At 40.9% G+C, this 20436-nt stretch overlaps 1 pseudogene; it reads left to right on the top strand.

The window, feature by feature from the left end:
- Positions 1-8207: 8207 nt before the first annotated feature.
- On the top strand, positions 8208-9426 carry LOC110148247 (protein artemis pseudogene; annotated as a pseudogene).
- The last annotated feature ends 11010 nt before the right edge of the window (positions 9427-20436 follow it).

The raw sequence follows: 20436 nt of genomic DNA, 5'->3' as shown, positions 1-20436 counted from the left end.
ATCTTGTTTCTCCCTGTCTCGCCTCTCTCCCGTAATTACAGCATCCTAGGTATTGCGGCAAGTACATATATACCCTGTTTTATATTGACAGTGGCCCAATGAAATAAATGACGTTATTCCCATTTCAGAAGCAAGTAAACTGAGGCTTATATGATATTCACAACATATTTCTAAGTGGCAAAGCTGAGGGACAGATTCACCTCTGCCTGATTCAATGTCTGTGTGTGTCACCAGCTGGCTCCACTTCTTCCCATGGTCCTTGATCCAAGAAATTGAACTTGTTGCACTCAGACTAGATCAGAGGCTCTCCAGATGTGATCTCAAAACTCCTGGGGGCTTCCAGGACTCTTTCAGAGAGGCTCAAATTATTTTCATAACAATAGTATTGTACTGTTTGATTTATTCACTCTTATTCTCTCATGAGTGTATAGTGGACTTTTCCAGAGTCTATGTGACATGAAGACCCATCTTCTATTAAGCCAGACAGTAAAAGGAGTATGCAAAAATACAAAACCATGTTAACTCTTCTCCCTATTTTTTTTCTTTTGGAAACAGTTATTTTTACCCAAATAGGTTATTTATGTTAACAAGTTACAGTTTTCAGAATATTGAAGTAGCAAATATTTTAAAAATCTCTCAGTTTAAATGTCTAATAGAATGATAATGGACAGATATTAACATATATAAACAAAATCTCTTCGGAGTTCTCACAGTGCAGGAGACCCCAGTTTGATCACTGGATCGGAAAGATCCCCTGGAGAAGGGCACGGCAACCCACTCCAATATTCTTGCCTGGAGAACCCCATGGACAGAGGAGCCTGGTGGGCTACAGTCCATGGGGTCCCAAAGAGTTGGACACGACCAATTGAACATGCACAAACTTGCTTTCCACTCTATGAGTGAGTGAAAGTCGCTCAGTCGACTATACAGTCCATGGAATTCTCCAGGCCAGAATACAGGAGTGGATCCCTACCTAGGGATCGAACCCAGGCCTCCCACATTGCAGGCATATTCTTTACCAGCTGAGCCACAAGGGAAGCCCAAGAATACTGGAGTGGGTAGCCTATCCCTTCACAGCAGACCTTCCTGACCCAGTATTTGAACCAAGGTCTCCTGCATTGCAGCTGGATTCCTTACCAGCTGAGCCACAAGGGGGTACATGGCGTTTCTCATCCTCCTCCCCTGGTTTTCCTTCCTCTGTAAACCTCAAGTTAAAAGAAGAGAGGAGTGGGCATATTCTTTCCAACTCCACGCTGTCCCTGTTGAGGGTATATATAACCATAATGTCTATAATCATAACCAAGGGAATATGTAGTGCTAGTGGGGCAACAGACATGAACTGTACCACAAGACTGAATAATTTCAAACTATCACTAACCTCTCTTGAAATAAATGCCTATAGCAGAGCTTGCCTGTCCTGTAGAAGAGGGACAGGACTGACTGCATAAACGGGCTTTCTCCAAATGAACTTCCATGTCGAATACAGTGCTTATTAAAGAATAAGTAATCAAAATGTGCTAAATTGAAACTTCCAAATTTTCATTAAAACTCAACAGTAATTGCAACTGCTGTTACAACTTAGGTCAGCCAAAGATACCCCATCCTACCTTGGAAAGAGTAGTTTATGACTGACTGTTTAGAATTGGTGATAATGAAAATTAGACCCACACATAGTAGTTTTAATTATCTCTATAGACCATGCACCTGCATTGCTTGTACCAGGAATGGGCAACTCTCACTTCCCTGCCCTTGATATTTCTGTGATTGTCAACTATGGGAATGGCTGAGATACCCTGGGAAGAAAGTGCAGCTGGAAGAAAGTACTAGGATCAAACTTCGGGGCATGCTTATATGTAAGGAGTTACGGGTGGGGAAAAAAGATGAACCGGCAAAGGAGACAGATGGAAGAGTTGGTGAAGCAAGAGGAAACTCAGGAAAGTCCCTTTCTCATAAGCAAAGGGATGAATATGGTTCAAGGAGAGTGTCCTTTGTGGGGCTCAGTGCTGCTCAAAGATCGTATGAGATGATGACTAGAATATGAACTTTGAATTCTGCAGCTCAGATCTGATTGATGACTTTGACAGGTCAGTTTCATTGGAGAAGTGGGAATGGAAGGTGATGGAAGTAGGCTGATGAGTGATTGGGGAATGAACAGGAGTACAACTAGACAACTGGTTTGAAAAGTTTTACTCCTGTTGCATCAATTTCCCGGTGATAAGCATAAGAATGAGAATGGAATGGGGGAGGGCATTTAGAACCCAAAATGCATGTATTTGGTGGAACTATGGAGGCAGTAGATGGTAAAGAAGGGCTTGGAGAAAAGGCACTGCTAATTTCTCACAGGTCACCATCTCACTATCTCATGACTATGCTAAAATCTTTGTGTGGATCACAACAAACTGTGGAAAATTCTTAAAGAGATGGGAATACCAGACCACCTTACCTGCCTCCTGCGAAATCTATATGCAGGTCAAGAAGCAACAGAGCTGGACATGGAACAATGGGCTGGTTCCAAACTTGGATAAGACTACATCAAGGCTGTATATTGTCACCCTGCTTATTTAACTTATATGCAGAGTAAATCATGTGAAATGCTGGGCTGGATGAAGCTCAAGCTGGCATCAAGATTGCCAGGAGAAATATCAATAACCTCAGATATGCATATAGCACCACTCTTATGGCATAAAGCTAAGAGGAACTAAAGAGCCTCTTGATGAAAAAGCTGGCTTAAAACTCAGCATTCGAAAAATGAAGATCATGCATCCCGACCCATCACTTCATGGCAAAAAGAAGGGGAAAAAAATGGAAACAGTGACAGACTTTTATTTTATTGGGCTCCAAAATCACTGCTGATGGTGACTGCAGCAAGGAGACTCTTGCTCCTTGGAAGAAAAGCTGTGACAAACCTAGACAGCGTATTAAAAGCAGAGATATCACTTTGCCAATAAAGGTCTGTATAGTCAAAGCTATGGTTTTTCCAGTAGTAATGTACAGATTTGAGAGTTGGACCATAAAAAAGACTGAGCACCAAAGAAGTGATGCTTTCAAACTGTGGTGCTGGAGAAGACTTTTGAAAATCACTTGGACAGCTAGCTAGGAGATCAAACCAGTCAATCCTAAAGGAAATCAGTCCTGAATATTCTTTGGAAGGACTGATGCTGAAGCTGAAGTTTGACTACTTTGGCCACCTGATGTGAGGAGCCAACTCACTGGAAAAGATCCCGATGCTGGGAAAGATTGAAGGCAAGAGGAGAAGGGGACAACAGAGGATGAGATGGCTGGATAATCACTGATTCAGCGGTCATGTGTTTGAGCAAACTCTGGGACATAGTGAAGAATGGGGAAGCCTGGCGTGTTGCAGTCCATGGGGTCACAAAGAGTTGGACATAACTGAGTGACTGAACAACAACACTACATGATCCAAGATATCCATAGAGTTGGCATTCTCTTAACAAAACTTTTTTTTCTAAGGCACTTTTATCTAAAAAAAAATTTTTAATGTCTGATTTAATGCATTGTGATTTTTCTAGTAACTACATTATTTATTTTTATATACATTGCTAATGCCTAGGTGTTTCTTAAGCTTTGTGGGGTAATAAGCTCATTGATTAACTGGGGAACCTGACTTAACATTTATTGCTTTAGAAATATGTGTCTCCAGAGTCAAACAATGGAGGGCCAGTGTACTTTTGCATTTCAATCCATTTGTAAATTGGAGGCAATCCATTTCCAGTTAAATTCCATGGCTTCCATTCTTCCCCGTGGCAATGATATTTTGCAATTCCTCTCATCCTGAGACAGACTCTGTTTCCCCACCCTCTGAATCAGGACTGACCTTATATCTTATTTTTGGCCAAAAGAATGTGGGCAAGACCATGCGTTAGTTCTGAATCTAGACCTCAAGAAGTCTTGATTGCCTCTATTCTTTTTCTCAGAACTTTGCCATTGCTTTGAAAATAAACTGGGACCTGCCTGTTGGAGGATAAATCACCGTGTGCAAGCAGAGCTAAGTCAGGGCAGTCCAAGCCATCCTGGGCCAACCTCCCCACAGTCAGTATACCAGCTGACCACAGGAGTGGGCCCAGCTGAGATCAGGCAGGTCTCATTCAGATCAGCAGAATTCAGGAGCATTAATAAGGGGTTATTGTTTAAGCTACAGAGTTTAAGTTGACTTGTTAACCAGCAATAACTGATAGTCACGTAGCCTTGAATCTTTGCAGATGGTACTTAAGATGGAAGCTGAATGCTCTGCGACTGTGTGTGTGTGTGTGTGTCACTCAGTCATATCCGACTCTGACCCTATGGACTGTAACCCTCCAGGCTCCTCTGTCCATGGGATTCTCCAAACAAGAATACTGGAGTGGGTAGCCATTCCCTTCTCCAGGGGATCTTCCCTACCCAGGGATAGAACCTAGGTCTCCCGCATTGCAGGCAGATTCTTTACCGTCTGAACGACCAGGGAAGCCAGATAGAGCAATTCTTTTTTCAATTACTCGAGACCCCAATATAGTGTATACTAGAAATGCATGACTCTGAATATTGAGTTGTGGCTGTTAATAGCTCTTAAAGAAGTGATGACTTTTAATGTATTCTGATGAAAAGCGTTCATGGGAAAGGGTCAGGTTTATTTCTACTTAGATTAACTCTGATTTACATCACATGAACGTCTCAAATCTTAATGTTCCAGCAAGATAATCACATTCTTTTGCTCATTAAATAGGAGGATATGATTTCAATTTGGCTTCATCTTGGAGAGCAGAAAATTGCTGAAATGATACTAATGAAATGCTCACTGACTTACATGCCCTTAAAAATATCTCAATTATTTGTGTCAATCTCTTTTTTTTTCCTTTGGCCTTTTTCCATATGCATTTACTTGGCTTGTCATACAAAGGGATGTCTTCCCCCAGAGGGGGAAGAGAATGTACACCTGTTTTTAAAAGCTGCCATCAGGATCCTGACACAGGTGAAGATTTTTTCTCTCATCACTACATTATTTCCCTGAACAGATTGTAATTTCATCAATTTTCCATGCTTATGGTCATGAATGCTTGGCATTACCACATCTTAACATTAACAAAAAAGGAATTTCATGGTTCCAGTTTTCATTTGAAGACAAAGAAGGCATGAAGACCTCATTAGAAATATGGTGTGTCTCCTGTTGGCTCACACATGCTTTCCTTTGCTTTCTCTTTCCTTCGTGTTGATGCCAACGGCAGACATGGCTCCTCTCCCTCTGTGCTCCCCACCCATTCCCCCAAACTCCAACAGTAACAGGGAGGTCAAAACCTTTTCAGAAGCCAGCTTTTGTGATACCTACACATGGTGATACTTAAGAAGTCTAGATTCTTCTCCTCTTTCAGAATCAAAGAAGTAACCATTTATGGGGAAACTTAGGTCATTTATAATGACAGATTTATTTCCCTTTGCATTTCCTAAACTACTAATATAGCTTTGAAATGAGATACATGCATTTTTTTTCTTTCAAAATTTGAAATTGTAGATTATGATAAAACCTACTAAATGAGGAAAGAACTCTGTCATGTGTGGAAGTCTGTTACTCCTTGTAGTTTTTCTGATTCTCCTAGTTACTAGGTATGTGACATTGGGCAGGTTATGTAGTTTTTCTCTGCCTGAGTTTTCTCACATAACATGCATGCAAGTTTGGCATTTTGGAGCTTTCTGTAAGTTTCTTTTTTGTCCTGAATATTTTCAGTCCATGGTTGGTTGGATCTGTGGATATGGAACCCACAGATTTGGAGGGCCAATTGTAAGAATACCTGCTTCACAAGATTGCCCCTTGAGGCTTAAATTTGCTCAGTTTAGTTGCTCAGTCTTGTCTGACTCTTTGTGACCCCATGGACTGCAGCCTGCCAGGCTTTGCTGTCCATGACCAAATCCTGGAGCTTGCTCAACAAATTCATGTCTATTGAGTCAGTGATGACATCCAACCATCTCATTCTCTGTCATTCCCTTCTCCTCCTGCCTTCAATCTTTCCCAGCATCAGGGTCTTTTTCAATGAGTCAGTTCTTTGCATCAGGTGGCCAAAGTATTGGAGCTTCAGTTTCAGCATCAGTCCTTCCAATGTTAAATTTGCTAACATCTGTGAAATGCATGGGTCAGTACTTGGCATATGAGGCATTCATTGTTTTTAAATTATTTATGCACATTTTTGTTTTAGAATTGCACTCTTCACAAAAACTTTCTCATAATCTCTTACATGAATTTGATGTTTAGCAGGTTACAAAGGGGTTTTTAAATGGTTCTCAAAGCCCTGTGGGTGTGAACAGAACAGGGATTATCATGCCCAATTTACAGCTGAGGAAAAATTAAAAGAATAATCATATGATCCAGCAATTTCACTTCTAGATATATACCCAAAAGAACTGAAAGCAAGAACTCAGCAGATATTTCTACAAAAATGTTTATAGCAGCGTTAGTCACAGTAGTCAAAAGATAGAAGCAAGCCAGATGCTCATGATGCATGACTGGGTAAACAGTGGGGTATTATTCAGCTTTAAAAAGGAATGAAATTCTGATATATGCTACAACATGGATAAATTTTGAAGACATTATGCTAATGAAATGTCAGATGCAAAAGGACAAATATTGTATGATTCCACATAAATGAGGTACCTGAGGTAGAAACAGAAAGTAGATTAGTGATCCAGGCTTCCCTGATAGCTCAGTTGGTAAAGAATACATTTGCAATGCAGGAGACCCTGATTTGATTCCTGGGTCAGGCAGATCCACTGGAGAAGGGATAGGCTACCCACTCCAGTATTCTTGGTCTTCCCTTGTGGCTTGGCTGGTAAAGAATCTGCTTGCAATGTGGGAGATCTGGGTTCAATCCCTGGGTTGGGAAGATCCCCTGGAGAAGGGAAAGGCTACCCACTCCAGTATTCTGGCCTGGAGAATTCCACGGACTGTATAGTCCACGGGGTCACAAAGAGTCAGACACTGAGTGACTTTCATTTTCACTTCCTCTCAGAGATAGAAAGTAGATTAGTGATTGCTTAGGGGCTAGGAGGAGGCAAAATTGGGAATTACTGTCTAGTGGGTACAGAGTGTCAGTTTGGGATAATGAGAAAATTCTGGAAATGGATAGTGGTGACGATTGTGTAACAGTGGGAATACACTTAATGTCACTGAACTGAATACTTAAAATTGGTTAAAATGGTAAATCTCATGTATGTTATTCTACAATGAAAAACTGAGGGTTTCTACACATATTATAAGTATGAATAATAAAAATACTCAGAAAAAATGGATATCTTCCTATCTTATAATGTTTTAATGATCTCATTTAGAGAGCAGAAGACAGGTGTTTGAGGGCATTAAAGTTTTAAAATTTATTTTATTTTAAAACTAATACAGACTTATTAAAAATTTAAAAAGTCTAGAAGGACATAAAATGAAAATAAAAGCCTACTCCTCCTTTCCTCTGTTACTCTACAGAATAGCTCTTGATTTGCTTTTTCTCTGTAACCATTCTCTCGGGGTATATATAAGTAAATATATATACTTGGGTGGGTGAGGAGGGGAAAGACTACTTTTTTGAAAAGTGCATGGGATTAATGGTACTATTCAATAACTCTCATTTTTCACTTGATATCCTATCTTTAAATTCAGAAATAGATGTTTACCTTATTCTTTTTAATAGCTGCATAATGTCCTTCACTTTCCCCTTTTTGTCCCCTTTCCCTTTTATTAAAAAAAACCTTATTGAGTTATATTTTAGGTATAATAAAATACATCTATTTAAAATGTGCAGTTCACTGAATTTTGACAAATGTATGTAGCCTCTCTGCTAGTAGTCAAGACATAGAATATTTTTATTACCTCCAAAATTTCCCTCACAGATATTCTCTCAAGAATATGTATGTTCTTTTGTGAAATGACTGTCAGATTTTTTGCCCATTTGAGAAATGGATTGCTGTCTTCTTACTGAGTTGCAAGTGTTCTTTGTATTTATTCTGGACACGAGTATTTTGTCAGGTATGTGTATTGTGAATACTTTTTCCTAGTAGTGTGAGACTTGACCTTTCTTTTTCTTGACACTGTTTCTTGAAAAATCAAAGCTTTTAAGTTTGTTAAAATTCAATTCATATTTTTCTCTTATTGCTTGCACTTTTATTTCATGTTTAAGAAATCTTTTGGCAGATCCCTAGAAGTGTTGGCACAGTCAGCACTGCCTTGTGCTTCCATGCCCAGCTGGGTCACCAGTCAGTGGGCATCGGCTGGCATTGTGAGCTCCTTCGAGGGGCGGCTGGCCGAGTACCTAACCGTCTCCATTGACTGCTTGGGCAGCAAGAACCTGAGGGCCTGTGCCACTTCCTGGCCCACCTCCACAAGGATCACATGAAAGAATTAAGGGGCCCTGCCTTGAAAAGTTTGAAGTACAGATGAAGAAACTGAGAAACCCGAGAGGTTAAATAAGTTGTCCAAGGTCGTGAAGCCAGTAAGAGGCGGGACTCGGATTCCTCCCAGCTTGAAGGCTTACTTAGACTGTTCCCTGTTACGAAAGAGTTGTTGTCAACTAGCCCAAAGTACAGATTTGGGGGAGAAACAAATTATATTAACTGAAATTGAAACTCCTACTCAGATTTCTTTCATTGATGAAGCATTAAGTGAGAAGGGAGAGATCGTTGTGCCCCTCTGGTCAGCTGGTCCTTGCCCAGGGTCAGTTATGTTTCTATCTCAGGTCAGTAACAGAACTGTCATTCCAGGGGTACGTCAGACTGGCAAAAAGAGAAGCGGCCAGAATGGAGCTTCTGCACTCTGGGGGCAGAGTGCAAAACATCCAGAGTGTGTACTTAGACACTGCTTTCTGCAGTCCAAAATATTATCAAATTCCTAATTGAGAGGAGTGTCAGTGAGTGGAATGTTAGAGCTGGTTTGAAGCTGGGTGCTCAGTCTGTACCATGTGGAATGGCTGAACTGCAAAGCAGCTGATGGGTAGGGGTACTCACCAACCTTAGTGAGGGGTTCAGAGTCCAGGTTCATGTGGATAGTCTAGACATGTTTAGAAACATGCCTGACATCCTTCATGGCATCACCAACTGGATGGACATGAATTTGAGCAAACTCCAGGAGACAGTGAAGGACAGGGGAGCCTGGCGTGCTTCAGTCCATGGGGTTGCAAAGAATTGGACATGACTTAGCGACTGAACAAAACCAATAGTTCTTCATCATCTCATAGAAGACTGCAGCACTCAGATCCATGAATGTCAGCATTCAAAGGCAGAGGGATGTTTTCAGTGGAATAAGTTACCCTGCGGACTTACTTCCAAAAATAGAATTTCACTCCCTACCACCAGCATTAAGCCATTCGGTATGTGGTTTGGAAAAGAGTCAGAAAAACCAATGTCACTGTGAGGACTGGAGAGAGTTCTTACAGAGGTTCCTCCCCACCTTTTTGTTAAATTCACTCCTCCTACAATGAGATTGCCAACATCCGCTGGATCATTGAAAAAGCAAGAGCGTTGCAGAAAAACATCTATTTTTGCTTTATTGATTATGCCAAAGCCTTTGACTGTGTGGATCACAATAAACTGTGGAAAATTCTGAAAGAGATGGGAATACCAGATTACCTGACCTGCCTCTTGAGAAACCTATATGCAGGTCAGGAAGCAACAGTTAGAACTGGACATGGAACAACAGACTGGTTCCAAACAGGAAAAGGAGTACGTCAAGCCTGTATATTGTCACCCTGCTTATTTAACTTATATACAGAGTACATCATGAGAAACACTGGGCTGGAAGAAGCACAGAATCAAGATTACTGGGAGAAATATCAATAACCTTAGATATGGAGATGACACCACCCTTATGACAGAAAGTGAAGAGGAGCTAAAGAGCCTCTTGATGAAAGTGAAAGAGGAGAGTGAAAAAGTTGGCTTAAAACTCAACATTCAGAAAACTAAGATCATGGCATCTGGTCCCATCCCTTCATGGGAAATAGATGGGGAAACAGTGGAAACAGTGTCAGACTTTATTTTTTTGGGCTCCAAAATCACTGCAGATGGTGATTGCAGCCATGAAAGTAAAAGACACTTACTCCTTCTAAGGAAAGTTATGACCAACCTAGATAACATATTAAAAAGCAGAGACATTATTTTGCCAACAAGGTCCATCTAGTCAAGGCTATGGTTTTTCCAGTGGTCATGTATGGATGTGAGAGTTGGACTGTGAAGAAAGCTGAGCGCTGAAAAATTGATGCTTTTGAAGTGTGGTATTGGAAAAGACTCTTGAGAGTCCCTTGGATTGCAAGGAGATCCAACCAGTCCCTTCTATTAGGAGATCAGTCCTGGGTGTTCATTGGAAGGACTGATGCTAAAGCTGAAACTCCAACACTTTGGCCACCTCATGCGAAGAGTTGACTCATTGGAAAAGACCCTGATGCTGGGAGGGATTGGGGGCATGAGGAGAAGGGGACAACAGAGGATGAGATGGCTGGATGGCATCACCGACTCGATGGACATGAGTTTGAGTAAACTCCGGGAGTTGGTAATGGACAGGGAGGCCTGGCGTGCTGCGATTCATGGGGTCACAAAGAGTCGGACACGACTGAGCAACTGAACTGAACTGACAATGAGATTAAAGATACTTTGAGCCACATCTGTCCTATGAATGTAACCAAACTCAGGTTTTACTGCTCCCTACTCAAAAGTCAGTACCCCAGGGGCTGTTGTAGGTAGAAAAGAAAATTGTTTTTAATCAGAATGCCAGCAATCTGGGGAGAAGGCAAACTTGTGTTCCCCCCAAAACTACCTTCTGAACCAGATGCTGCTCAGTCATGAAAGTTTTTAAAGGGAAAAGGGGAATAATCTTGGTTAATCATTGAGAGTGGGGTTCAAACTCAGCCATCCTCCACTGTGTGCGAGCTTGTTGCCTCCTTGTGATCTTTAGATGCTATCTTGTTCACACTGTTGGTTCATGAGGTTACTGAAAGAGGAAGCTAGGGGATAGACCTGGTCATCTGTTAATTACTTATGCTTCATTTCTACTTCTTTGATCTGAGGAAAGAGCCAACAGGTTAGGCAAGGTATTGTGTGATCCAAGGAAAGTGTGCCAGGGCTGGAGATGAGCAAATCACGGGGGTACCTGGTTGAAGGTTAGTGACAATGTAGCTTCACTAAAGTGACCAGAAGAGGGGTTTCCTGCTGAGGGCCATTTCCCCCAAAGAGCTGCTTATATCCAAATATGTGAATGACATATCCAAATGTCATTCTAGTAGGCACAGTTATAGATGATATTAAAGAAATCTTCAAGCCTTCATGCCAGTCTTCCCAAAATGCGGAGCCAAAGTATAAACCACTTGGAAGATTGAAGAGAATTAGAACAATTCACGTGGGCTTCCCAGATGATTCAATGGTAAAGAATCTGCCTGCCAATTCAGGAGACTCAGGAGATGTGGGTTCGATTCCTGGATCATGAAGATTTCCTGAAAAAAGAAATGGCAAGCCACTCCAGTATTCTTACCTGGAAAATCCCATGGACTGAGGAGCCTTGCGGGCTACAGTCCACGGGATTGCGAAGAGTCAGGCACGACTAGTGAGCACACAGAACAATTCACGTAGGCCTAGGAGGGTGACAGTCATCTCTCTGATGGTCCTCTCCCAACACGTTAAAGGCACAAGCTTCCAAGCCAGCAAACTCTTCACCCTGAGGTGTTTCCCATGATGACTGCAACATCATAAAACCAGCCCCGCAAACAGAGAAACCACAGGAAAAGCAGAAAGAATGCCAATCTCTCTTTGGGCAAATGTTATAGATTGTGAAGAACCCATGGCTGAAAGTGAAGAATTAGAAATCCCAGCTTCATCTCAAGGATTTTCCTTTAGATTGCTTTGAATTATATAGATCAATTTGTGGAAAATAGACATTTTAATAATATTGAATCTTCTAATCCATGAACATTTGGGTCTTCTTTAATTTTTACCGGTTCCATTTTTTGTTTGTTTGTTTTTACTATACTGATCCTAACTTATTTTGTTAGATTTATCCCTAGGTATTTCATATTTTTGATGCCTTTGTACATGATGTATTTAATAATAAAAAAACATTTTTTTCTTTGCTTTCAGCATTTAAAAAATGCCATTCTGTTATCATTTGGCTTGAGAAATCAATGATAATCCATATCTTCATTCTTCTAAAGGTGTTGTCTTTTTTCCTCTCTGACTGCTTTTAAGATAGTCTCTTTATGACTGGTTTTCAGCAATTTAATTAAGATCTGCCTTGATGTGTGCTTTTATATGTATCCTGTCAGGTCACAGCACTCTAGGGAACTCACCTGTCTCCTAGCGCTGCGCAAACTTCCGTAGTGGTTCAGCTGACTGCTGTCCAGCACTTGTTCTTTGCCTGGACTGTTGAGTCCCACCTGTGTATGTATGTATTCAAAGGCTCACAGCACTCTCTGCAGATTTTTAGAGTTCTTTCACTGTGTAGCTCACTTTTCAGTACTTTTCTTCACAAACTCTGGTTGTCTCGGCCTCTCTGAAATCTGACTTCTGTCTCCTCTGTTCCATGAAACTACCATACTCTTTGAATTCGCTGTATCTACTCTGAGATTTGGAAAATGCCAGTGGAAAGAAATCTGGGGTAATCATCGTGGTTAACCTACAGCCCTGAGCTAACTCTTATCCAGTGTGTGAACATAGTTGTTCCATTTTTTTGTCTAGTTTTCATGGTAGTTTATAAGGGGGTTAGTCCAATATTTTCCTTCCATTTAAAGTATCAGAGAAGAGGGAAATTTTCCTTACCCCCATGATTTGTTGGTAGGATGGCTACATAATTTGTTGTATATGTAACTTATTGTCTAAATCTGAAATCTTTTGACAGTTAAAGAGTATTCTTAGTAATTACACGGACCCAAGAGGGTCCTTAGGTACCATAGGTTACTAAGATTCTGAATATAGATGCAGCAGGTCGTTCATACCCTTGGACCCCACATTTGTGGATTCAACCAATTGCTGCTTGAAATACTCCAAAAAGAAAAAAAAAAATCCAAACAAGCTCTAAAAAGCAAAGCTTGAATTTGCCATACAGCAGCAACTATTTATATAAATATTTACATTTTATTCACAACATTTACACAGCATTTACATTGTATTAGGTATTATAAGTAATCTAGGGATGATTTAAAGTATTCAGGAAGATGTGCATAGATTATATGCAAATACTACACCATTTTATATAAGGGACTTGAGGATCCTCAAATTTTGGTATCTGTGAGGGGTCCTGAAACCAATCCCTCATGGATACTGAGGGATGACTATATAGCAAGCATTCTCTTAGATGCCTGCTCTCAAAATGAGCTCAGTTAGCTTCCGGGTGCATAATGGAAATTGAGGGACAGCATACCTATCATAGGAACAAATGAGCACCACATTTCTTTGGTTTAACTCTCCAAATAATCTTGAAAGCCTCTAATAATTTTATTATTTGGGGGAGGAGCTTATTTTTCCTACTATATTTCAAAAAATATGAGTCTTAATAGGGGTGCAAAGTTATAGACTGAGTGAAGTGCCAATCAGGTATTATATCAACTTTTTCACGTGTGAAATTCAGGATTGTTACAGACAACAGCTGCAGATGAGACAAAGACCAACAAAAATCTTTTAATGGTGGAGTTGGTGGTGGCATAATGAAAAGAATGCTGCATATAACTTCCAGAACATTGCCAGTTATTTGAAATAAGGCCTTTAGCAAGTTGCTATACCAGTTTCAACTTCAAAGGCTTCATCTGTAAATACCAACCTATTGATTTCCTGTTACATACATATTTCTTACCAAATGCCCAGGGTTGATGACTCCAGACAGAGGTGGTTGACTAAGCATAATAGCAACTACCCTGTATTGAATGTTTGCTACATGCCAGTCTTGTGCGAAGTGTTTCACTTGCTTTATTTCATTTAACACTTAAAACAACCCAGTAAGGTGGGAATATTTTGAGTTTAGCAATGAGGATGCTGAGGCTCAGAGGAGGATGAGGGGGATAAAGTCATTAAGAGCAGAATCCAGGAGATGTCCCTTTGTGCAAATACCAGGGGCTTATCCTTTCCATGTCCTCCTTTCCAAGGACATTGCCTTTGTGGCATGAGTATTAGCACACAGGAGAAAGGGGGATGAGGAAGAGGCCGAGGGGTGCCTTTCTTACTGAAGAGAAGCACTGGTTTAGAATGCTGTGCTGCCCAGCACACAATTGCTTGACCTCTCTGGACATCAGTTCCTTTCTTTTTCAACATTTATTTATTTGGCTGTTCTGGGTCTTAGTTGTGGCATGTGGGGTCTAGTTCCCTGACCAGGGATTGAACCCAGGCCCCCTGCAGTGGGAACACAGAGTCTTAGCCACTGGACCACCAGGGAAATTCCTGGACATCAGTTTCTTAATATGACAAATGAGAGCACTGGATTAGATGAGCCCTTGTAAAAATTATTTTCTGTGTCTCAATAGTCTCACCTTTCCACGAAGTCGGGTCTTAAAAAATCAAAGTTAAAAAAAAAAAAAAAAAATCAAAGTTGTTTCTGAATGCTAAAAACTTCTCAAGGCTTCCTACCTCACAATGCTTATCTTACCTGCCACCAGGGGGCGCTATGCAGGCTATCGTTCGCCACCAAAAACCCTGCTAGGATTTTTCTAACTCTCCCAGGAAGACCTGAGGTTTTCCTCAGACTTAGAAGCATGGCTTCTACAGAACAGATGCTTAATAAATATTTGCTGATGATAAGGAGGAACAGACCGGGTGAAGACGTGGAGGAGAAATCCAGAGAGCTGGGTTCTGGGTGCTCACCCTGCTACCAAGAAGCTCTGAAATAGTCACACAGTCCGACAGGACTTTGGTAACTTTTTCTATAAAAGGAGAATAATGGGGTTTTAGGGGGAAATGAAATCATATATTTAAAAACACCTTGAGGAGGACTTCCCTGGTGGTCCCGTGGCTGAAATTCTGTGTTCCCAATGCAGGAGGCCTGGGTTCAATCTCTGGTCAGGGAACTAGATACCACACACCACAACTAAGACCTGGCACGGCCAAATAAATAATAAATAAGTTTTTTTTTAAGTTAATAAAAGCACCTTGGGAAGTATAAAGTGCTGTATAAATATGTTGTGATTTAGTCACTAAGTTGTGTCTGACTCTTTGCGACCCCCATGGACGGTAGCCCACCAGGCTCCTCGGTCCATGGGATTCTCCAGGCAAGAATACTGGAGTGGGTTGCCGTTTCCTCCTCCAGGAGATCTTCCCGACCGATGGACTGAACCTGTGTCTCCTGCCACTGAGCCACCAGGGAAACCCATGTAAATATGGCAAGTAAAGAAATGTCCCTATGACATTCTACTCATCTGTACATTATCCTCCTTAGTAAATATTGCCCCCAAGCCCCCTGATACCATGCGCTTCTTGCCAAGGGCTTCCTCGTGTGTTTGCCTGCTTCTCTTTCCTGATGTTGATGCAGAGACAATTTTTAGCCCGGTTAGCACATTTCTAGACACTGGGGCTGCTCATGGGGCAGCTGGTTGTTGTATGTCCTGGTTGGGCCTGAGAGGTATCCAAATTTCTGCCGTGATAGGGAATTATATACACCCTTGTTGTGTTTTTTTAATCCATTTAGTCTCTGACATTCAACATGCACCCAGAGATCTCTCTGGAAAAACTGGGGAAATTGGTCTGAGTCACACCCACTGGGTCTTCCATGAGTCCTTGATAAATTACATGTTCCTCCATGGCACCTCTTAATTCATTTCCAATTTAGCAAGAAGTGAAGCTTAAAATTTAGAAATATGTGACTCATTAATATGCTTTCAGTACTTTCTAGCCCCAAAACACAAATCTCTACACTTTCACTGTCCTGAAATATATTCTGCTGAGATGATGTTTTCCTCTTCCTCTTCTAGACTGTCCCGCATAGATTAATCTTCTTCAACACCGTTAGAGGAAGACCATCCCCGGAATCCCCAAACTCCACTGTTTTCCCACTTCCCATTAAAAAGCAGTCCAATTCCTCGAGTCCGTGATGTCTACCCATCTCCCTTTCCAGCGCACTCTGCTTCTGTGTCCGACAGCTGCCCTCCAGCCAACCTGAGGTTGTCTCTGACTTACGCACACGCTCCAGACTCTCCTCCCTCTGCTCCTGTCTTTCCATTCCTACCCGCATACGGCCAAGTCCTGCCCATTCTTCCAGGCGGAGTTTAAATACCAGCTCTTTTGTGGAGTGATTTCTTCTTCTCAACTCTCAGTTGGTACTTTCTGCTCTAGGGAGCTATGGCTTTCTTTTCCTTGTGTCAGATTTACCTTTGTATACCCACAGTATCAGCTCATGATAGATTCCCTATAAATATTCGCTCGGCAACACAGATGAATGGAATTAATCTAAAGAGCCTTTAGGGCGTATCCCATTAGACTATGTATTGATCCAAAAATTAAAGGTTGTCTTTTCTTTAAAAGTAGTTATTTATAGCCATTTCTATTGTTTTAGTTCCCCAGCTGACCCCTTGCTGAGTTCTCTGCCTGTTTTTGCTTTCTTCCACATTAAATTTACAGTTTATATCAAGCTCAATTGTTTAATTTTTTTTTCCTGTTCCCACTGTTCTCATGTCTCTTTACAATGTATGCAATTACATGAGCTGCCTTAGAGAGTGAGATCAGGTTTTAAATCTTGTGATTAACCTTTCACATTAGGAGATTGCCAGCTCCAAATTTCTCCTGCACTTCTCTTGTTTTGCTTTGGACTAATTTCTCTATTTCATCTCTTTTGTTTTGTGTTACTTTGTAACTCGATTCTTGGCTGCATCCGACCAGCTTAGGAGAATTTCTTGCCTTGCTACGTTTTATAGAATGACTCTTTTGCATAAAATCAAACAAATCTATACATGTTGAAAAACACTCTGCATAAATCTGTCTGGTAAGAGTTTCCAGGTGGTTGCCAGAGTTGCAAAGTTCTTGTTATTCTGATATTTTGAACACAGGATCTTAGGAGATATTTTGAAATTTTACTTAAAATGCAAATTCCATGTATTTGCATGTGGAAAATTTTCCTAAATAGACAACTACTTAGCTTTAAATTGGAACATGAAATTGGAAATCTTTTCAAATTCATAAAATGCTGAGTTTTTGGTCTATATTTGTTGAATTCTTATTTTTATCCAATTTTTTTAATTATAAAAAGAAAAAACCCTTTAGAGTTTAGAAGGCCACTTTAGCGTTTATAGTGCAGTAGAAAAGTTTTTTGCCACTGACCCAGCAAAAATGATAACGGTGTGTATTTTTAAAAATACATACACATGGCACATTCCTTCAGGAAATGAATAATATATGAGTAAACAAGATATTTTATCTTTTAAAGTCTTTTTCTTAAGATCCTTGCAATAACTTCCAAGAATACTTGATTTCCTGGCAGTTTGAATACAGCTAACATGAGCAATCAGTATTTAGACTGACGAAAGAGGTTCGTTTATAATAATTGGTTATAGACAACAGCCTAGGATAAAGTTAATTCCAGCCTTATCTGAAAACCCTGATAGTGTTAAATGGATGTCTAACGTATTATTAGTGATATTTCATCTGAGGACCTTACCAAGTTGCACACAGCAAAGCCCTTGTCATTATTTTTTACTCTCCCAAAGTGACACTTTAATGAAATGTGCCAGCACCCCAGTGTTAGGATATGTTTCATTAATGCCCAGCACTTTTGTTCTATGCTTTACATTTGGAAACAGATTTAAGTATTAAGTGCCTCTAATGTCTGCAGCCAGGGAATCCTTTCCGAATTTGTAACAGTGACCAGAACAGACCGCACTACACTCTCCAAATGGTGCAGTTTTGCATTTGAATGTCTGAATTATCCCGGTTTCTTAGAGACGACCACAACGCCAACATCTTAAATCCTCAAAATACTGTCCGCTTCATTGAATGCTCGTGATCTAAGCATATGTGTAATTATTCTGTAATTCTCCCCAAAATGTGATCCCTTGGAAATGCATACTAGGTTTCTCCTATTGTAAATGCAATGACTATTTCTTTGTGGCCACTTCTTTAAATACGGTAACAAGCAAGTCTGTGTGTCTGGGTGAACTGCCTTGATAATGATGATTTCTTCCCAAGCTCTCCTTGGGACACCCATTCGGGAAAATGTGCCCTGCATTTGTGTAAGAGCTGGGACCCTGATCACAAAAAGACCACTTAAGAGGGTGTACATTACAACTAGAGGATTTCTTGCCAGAAACAGGCCTAATGGCACTCACAATAGCCTTAGAAATCGTCTCAGAGAGTAAGTTGGACTTTGCGCGTGTTACCAGAGCCAGCTGTGGTAATCCATGGCTGCATATAGATTTTAGAGAAGAATAGAATCCCATGCTCCTTAAAAAAGCTTTGGATGTGGTCCACCATGGAAAATTAAAATATACGCTTTAGAAACTGACAGCTGGAGAGAAAAGTGGTGGTGGAAGGGGGGTGGGAAGAAGTAGACCAGACAGTTAGGGTGTATTTTAACTTCAGTTTTTCTTGTAAAGATTTGCACTTTCTTCGGGAGAACCCATTGGTGGGAACCACCTTATGGTTAGAGCAATTGTTGCAAACTGTGAGCTCCTGTGTGTGGAAGTCCTTTGCAAATGGTCAATGCCCCGTTCTGATGTGGCTGGGCTGCCCCTCGTTAATTTCAACGCGAGTCAGTTAATTTTGCCTTTTGGTTTAGCAGAGTGCAGTGGTTTTGTGGTTGTTTACTAGTAAACACAAACGAGCGAGGCATTGGGAGTCATGGGAAGGAAAGTCAACTTGCAGGGTCATAGCTACACTGTGGGTAATTTGATAATCACTCCACAGCAGGTGTTTGCATTGAGTAATTCCTCCTCTTGGCATAATTTTGCAAATCACTTGGCTTTTACAGCCCATGCTGTTCCCGCAGCACCATTTCTAAAGGTAGCGTTCCGAATGACCTCAGCATCGCGTGAGCAGGGACATTAGCTTCCTCCTGGTCCATGTCATTTACTTGTTTATTCTTGGCAATACAATTTTTAGAAATTTAAAATCTGGGAGAAAATGGGGGGCTAGAGTAGGAAAAACCATCTTATTGATCATTTAAAAGAATTTTAAAGTTTGAATTAAGGGAAAGCTGTTTTGATCTTTTCAAAAATATGCAAGCCACAAGTGAAGAAAAGTTGGTACCTTTTGCACGGAAGAGGGGAAGACAGCAGCTGGAGGTAGGAGGAAGGAGTCAGCGAATGAAGGGTGGGGGTGGGAAACAGCCCTGATAGTTGAGGCCTGTCCTCTGTACTTGACAGGCCCTCATGAGTGATGCCGAGGCTGTGTTCCCATTAGATTTAAAAAAAACAATTTTGTGTTGTCAAGTAAATTTTAGAAGTTTAAAAGAAATGAAGGACTTCTTATCGCTATTCTCTGGAACTCTGCATTCAGCTGGGTGTATCTTTCCCTTTCTCCCTTGCTCTTCACTTCTCTTTCTCCCCTCAGTTATTTGTAAAGCCTCCTCAGACAACCACTTTGCCGTCTGCACTTCTTTTTCTTTGGGATGGTTTTGGTCACTGCTTCCTGTACAGTGTTACAAACCTCTGAAGCTGAAGCTCCAATACTCTGGCCACCTGATGCAAAGAGCCGACTTGTTGGAAAAGACCCTGATGTTGGGAAGGACTGAAGGCAGGAGGAGAAGAGGGTGGCAGAGGATGAGGTGGTTAGATAGCTTGACCAACTCGAGGGACATGAATTTGAGCAAACTGCGGGAGATAGTGAAGGACCGGGAAACCTGGCATGCTACAGTCCATAGGATTGCAAGGAGTGTGGCACAACTTACAGACTAAACAACAGCAACAAAAGAAATGAAAGAAGTAAATTGTGAACTTAGGACCCACTATGTTGCTTAGAGATTTGGATCACTTCCCAAGGAAAGAATGATGTGCGTAAAATCAGCAAAAGATTTCTGAGTTCTTCACGTCTGTTTATATTTATTTTTAAAGTACTGTGATGTATCATTTATCTGAATGTTATTTATTTGCCAATCTGAAGAGAACACAAATTTAAAACGGCTTCGTGGCGGTCAAAATACATGTTCCTAAGTCTGCTCACTAACTTTATGACTGAGAAAACCCCTCAATACTCGCTCAGAGCCTAATTACTTGTACGTTACAAATACTTCTAACACATGTGGATATCCGCTTCTCCAGCTCATAAAAGATTAGCAGGAGCATAGCAGATGGGGAACAAATGAGGAGAAGATCTCAGACATACTGGGAACAGCAAGAAATAATAGCTGACAGCTTGATTGTGAAGGGGGAGACAGAAAATCCATATAAAGCAAACATAACGCGATGAAAGCTTAGCAGTCTGGAACCATTAGGGGTTTATAATTTACCAATCCCAGAAGGACTCACTCTGTTATAGGATAGAATAAAAACTGATGCTCGTTATTATGACTTTGAGTCATCA

Source organism: Odocoileus virginianus, chromosome 28 (assembly GCF_023699985.2).
Source record: "Odocoileus virginianus isolate 20LAN1187 ecotype Illinois chromosome 28, Ovbor_1.2, whole genome shotgun sequence".
NCBI lineage: Eukaryota > Metazoa > Chordata > Mammalia > Artiodactyla > Cervidae > Odocoileus > Odocoileus virginianus.
This window is presented reverse-complemented; position numbering and strand designations above follow the sequence as displayed.